The sequence below is a fragment of the Elephantulus edwardii genome, unplaced genomic scaffold, assembly GCF_000299155.1.
Source record: "Elephantulus edwardii isolate Elephantulus edwardi_28Jun2011 unplaced genomic scaffold, EleEdw1.0 scaffold00188, whole genome shotgun sequence".
NCBI lineage: Eukaryota > Metazoa > Chordata > Mammalia > Macroscelidea > Macroscelididae > Elephantulus > Elephantulus edwardii.
In genome coordinates, this window is record NW_006399938.1 from 5,061,881 (window position 1) to 5,067,538 (window position 5,658).

At 33.7% G+C, this 5,658-nt stretch overlaps 1 protein-coding gene across 1 annotated transcript in view; it reads left to right on the forward strand.

The window, feature by feature from the left end:
* The window catches only part of ANXA10 (annexin A10), a 157,477-nt gene that overhangs the window by 22,677 nt on the left and 129,142 nt on the right, over nt 1-5,658 (forward strand). The gene's annotated exons all lie outside the window — the stretch shown is intronic.

Genomic DNA, 5,658 nt, shown 5'->3' on the forward strand with positions numbered 1-5,658 from the left:
TTTCAACTTGTGGTGAACATGTGTGTGCATGAGTAGGACTGCACTTCCGAAGGTTGTCAAATAGATGATTTTCCAGAAGTAGATACCTAGGCTTTTCCTCCAGGGTACATTCTAGCTTTAAACATCTTGATTGATATTCAAGAATTTAACTGTTTCTGCCTCCCAGGGACTCATCCAACATATAACCCTAGGAATTAAATACATACTTGTTGTTGTTGGTACTGTAGAGTCAAATATGACTCATAGCAAACCTATGAACAAAAGATCTGGACCCAGTCCTGTCCTGCACCATCCTCACACTTCCTGACACACAAGAGCCCATTGCAGCAGTCACCTTGTTAATCCACCTAGCTGTTGGTCTTCCCCTCCTTCACCGATCCTCCACCCTTCCCAACATTATGCCCCACTCCAAGGAATAGCACCTCTTAGCAATATGTCCAAAATAGGTGAGATGCAGCCTTTCCTCCAACAAGCTCTCTGGCTGGACCTTCTCCAAGATGTATCTGTTCATTCTCTTGGCTTCAATGGGATGCTCAGTGCTCTTCTCTAACACCACAGCTCAAAGGCATCAATTCTTTTTCAGTCATCTTTATTCATTGTGAAGGTGTCAGATGCATAGTTAGGAATCAGAAAGATTCTGACTTGAATAAGACACAACCTAAATCCTCAAACTGACATCACTACTCCTCAATACTTTGGAAAAGTCTCTAACTGAAAATTTTCCCACTGCCATGTTTCTACTTATTTTCTGAATGCTCGTGCCAAGGGTGTTAACTGTGAGTGAAAGCAAGATGAAGCTGTTAACAGTTTCAACCTCCTCTTCATCCATCATGACACTGCCTATTGGTTCAGTGGTTAAGAATTTTTGTTTTCTTGATGTTGAAATGTAAACCATACTAAAGGATGCATTCCTTGGGAAAGAAATTATTTAGTCTATAACATGCCTCCAGAAACTCTATGAACTTTGATAAATGTCCATAGTTGTAGAGGGGCTTCAGGCCTTTTGTTCATAAGGTTGCTTATGAGTTGTGCTCAACTGGAAGGCAAACACTACCATCACCACTACCAACAAAATTAAGATCAATTCATTATGAATCCAGACAATTAAAGAATGCTTTAACTGAGCATTAAAAAATATTATGCCCAATACAATTCCTTGGCTTAATGGCAGTTGCCGTTTGATTATTGCCCCCAAAGTATTTGTGTGATAAGAGAATGCTACAGTAAAGATTATACATGCCAAGTAAAGCTGTGAGTATTAAGAGGATATATGTGCTAGTGTTTTGTCACTAAGTAGCTGTGTAGGCAGAGTGAATTCCTTACTTTCCTTACTTTCACCGTGCCTCACTTATTCAACTACAAAATGTGGATAATAATAGCTTTAATACCAGTGGGTGACTCCCAGGTTGAAATATAATGCCAGCGTATTCAGCCTGGCACTTTGTAAATTACAGCTATTATAGTAAGTCATCAAAGATCATTTTTAACTATGCTTACCAGAAAACACTAAATAGAGACAGAACTTAAATAGAACCTTGAAATAAATATATATATATATAAAATTTGAAGTTCTCATTTCATGAATGTTATAAGATTATAACATGAATAAAGAATTCATGCTTAAACATGATTTTTTCAAGAAACATAAAAATTCTAGACAATGTATTTTTGCCTTGAAGTACTTAACTTTAAATAAAACATTCTCAAAAAGCCTTCTCTTGATCACTTTTCTTTATCCTCATTTGAATATTACTGCTTCTTTCCAATTTCCAATGCATGTTGTTAGGCTTTTAAGAATCTAATTTATCGTCTGCTGCTTTGAACTAACTATGCATATGTGTGTAACCTGCAGGAGTACAAATATCAATAGTACATGATATAATGTATTATACATATTAGTTGCTAATTAAATTTATTACAGCGGAATCCTAGTTACTCAAAACAACTGAATAAATTGATGAGCTATATTAACATATAAGATATAAAACTAGAATTAATGTATTTTTTAAATGAATGCTATAAAAATGCTCTAAAATAAAAAAAACCAACCCAGTTGTCTAATAACTTCATTGAATTAAATAACTACTTAATATAAAAAGATCTTAGTACTCTCATATCTAGTTTGATTCATGACAACTCTTTTTTAAAGAATTTTTTATTAATTCTTTTTAATTTATTATTAATATCAATGAAAATTTAGAGAGATTTGGATTTAAATTCATTCATTGTTGCACTTTTCTCCCCCTTCAACCCTGCCCCCCCAGTACACTATCCTCCTGGAAAAGTAAAAGACAAATTTTTTCACTATTTTACAAACCCTCCCCCAGGTCTGCTTCACTATGCAGCCTTCCTTCTGGCCTCCTGTCATGACAAAAATACCTAATCACATATCCATTTTAAACAATTTTCTCCCTCATGTGTTTCAATGCAGTATACATTATTGAACCCATCTTTCTAAGTCTCCTCACAACCCCGATGTCAGTCCTGTTTTACAACAGTGGCACCATGCAATATTTGTCCTTTTGTGACTGAGATACTTCACTCAGCATAATATCCTCCAACGTCACCTATTTTGAATAATATTGCATGAGTTCCTTGTTTTTCAATGCAGCATAGTATTCCATTGTGTGAATACACCACAGCTTCTCTATCCGTTCATTTGTTGATGGACACTTAGGTTGTTTCCAACTCCTTGCTATTGTGAACAAATCTGCAATAAACATGGGTGTGCATATATCTACTAGGATGTCAGTATATTCCCAGTAGTGAAATTTCTGGGTCAAATGGTGTCTGTCTCTGTTCGCATCTTCTTGAGAAAGCGCCATACCACCTTCCACAGTGGTTGTACCATTTTACACTCCCGCCAACAGTGAATAAGGGTTCTAGTTTCCCCACAACATCACCAGCATTTGTTGCTTGCTGTTCTGTTAAATTTTGCTCTTCTGACTGGGGTGAGATGATCTCTCATAGTTGTTTTAATTTGCATCTCTCTTAGAGCTAGGGATTTTGAACATTTCATTCGTGACAACTCTTCAATGGATTTCTGAGATTACAAATTTTCACAGGAATAAAATAGACTGTCCCATCTTTCTCTTGCAGAATAACTGGAGGATTTGAACTTTTATCCCTTTGGTTAGGAGTACAATGTATAAATAACTATTTCACTAGGATTTTTCATATGTTATATTGTTATATGTTGTTGAGTTGCTACGACTGACCATATGAACAAGTCTAAACCTGACCTTATCGTCCTCCATTCTCACTATCTCTGCCATATGCAAGCCCACTGTTACAGTCATTGTGTGAATCCATCATGGTAAGGAGTTTGCTCTCTTTTTCTGACCTTCCTCACCATATCTTTTATCAGAGACTGGTCCTTTCCAACATATTATTAAAAATAAGCCTCAGGAAATATAAACTGTAAAACTCCAGTTAATGTGAAATGACCTGCAAAAACCCCCACAGGCTATCATTTTACTGCTATATATTTTTTCACAGCAATCTTCTCATTATCTTCAATTGCACCAAAATCAACTTCAAAAATAATGAGAAATATGTAGATCAAAAGACTTAAAATAATATGTCATAATTATCTGGTCCATCTGAAATTTCATTGATTGCTTGTGGGATTGCAGTGTGATACAGATACTGTTAAAAATATCATGGCAGATTCTAAAAAAAACTAAATATAATGCTATACTATGATCTAGCAATCCATTTTAATAATAATAGTGATGAAGAAAAAAAGGATCATGTATACCACGACATATTGTAGCACTATTTATGATAAACAAAAGATGGAGAAAACTCAAGGATTTAAAAGTGCATCATGCACATACAAGGGGGAAAGAATTAAAATGTGAAAGACTATTTAAAATATATAGTTTATCACCCTTCTTCCAATGAAGCTATGAATAATTAATTGGAATAGCATACATTTATTGATGTATATATTGTTATGAGAATGAAAATAATTCTATCCATTTATGGACAAAACATTTTTTCTATTTGTAAGGAATTTTAAATATAAACTGTTTTGTAACTATTTCGTTTTGCTCAAGATATCAATTCAATATTTAGTAAAGAGGTAATTTTTAAAAGTAAATTTCAAATTTACAAATTATTGAGCTTTTTTACGTATCAACTTTATATAGTAGTTTTTCTGTCTTCTAGAAAGGGAATATTATTTTTGTTCTTTATTTTACCTGTCAATACTCAAACTCATGAATGGCTAGCAGGGAAGATTAAATAGATTACTTTGTAGAAGAAAGAAAATTGAAATGACAGGCATTACAATCTATTTTGTCTTATATAAGTGATAATATTTCTACCTCTGCCAATTTTCAAAGTGAGAAAACAAATACTCTTACTTTACATAAATGCTTGTTCTTTTTCACTGTCACACTTGAATGTCTTCATTATGTTTCTAGTTTATCTTGAGACAGAAATTATTTAGAGACATGTACATATTAACAAAAGAAATGGATGGAAATTTGGGAAGTTTTCATTTTTTTTATATTTTAACTAATTCTGTGAGTCGTAGAAAGAACTCTGTTGGCCTAGTGGCTAGAAAAGCATGCTACCAAGCCAAAAGTGGATGATTTAAATCTGTGGTCTTCAGTCCTGGTTTTAGTTGTTTTTGGTCAAATATTCTTCTTAGTCGTATAGCACTTGCCTGTCCATTTGCTGTACAGAGGTAATTCATGGTTGCTGTGATGCTAAATGCTGTGACACTGACGTGTCAAATGTGATAATGCTTACTCATGGTGGAGAGTATTTGGTGAAAATCCCAGATTAAAATACGCTTGGAAGCAAGAATGTTATCCATTTTTAAATAGCTTGCCTACAGAAACCTCTATGAACTTGGAGAAATGATGAAAATTATAAAAGTGTTCAAGTCTTTCATTCATAGGGTTGCTATGAATCATCTATGGCTTGACAGCATTTAACAAAAACAACAACAATGAATGTAGGTGTACACATTTTGTCGTGTCTCAGTTATGATTTCCATTAGCTATATATTCCTAGAAGTGAAATATCTGGGTCATATTTAATCTCTATGTTCAACTTTTGAAGAAATGTCAAAAAGCTTTCAGAGCAGATTGAGGTATTGTTGTACCTTCACACAATGAAACACTATGTAGCACTTAAGGAATACTTTAAATGTAAAATATTATATAACATGAGAGAGTCTAGATAACATGATGCTGGGTGAAATAACTCAATGCCATATGGATTAACACTGTATAAAAGCATTATCGTGAAAATAGAAGTATAACTGAGCAGTATGAGTATAAATGTTAAAAGGGGAAGGTGAAAAGGAGAAAGGATGAAAAGGAAGAAATGGGGAATCACTGGAATAGCAGATGTTACTGGGCAGATGGTCGTTGGGTGAAGGAAAAAGAATATTCAATGGGGACTTAAAATGAAGTGATTAATAGACCAAAGGTAATTAATTACATAAAATACAATATATATTAATGATTATATAAAATACAATGGACATGAATGAAATACAATGTACATCAAAGACTATATGCAAAACAATAAAATATGTTAAAAAATTAAGAAGGGAGCACAAATCAAAAGCTAGTGATGAAAACCATCTCAAATAACAGTTTCTGACTCTTTCAGAAGTCTAAACTACTGTTTCTGACT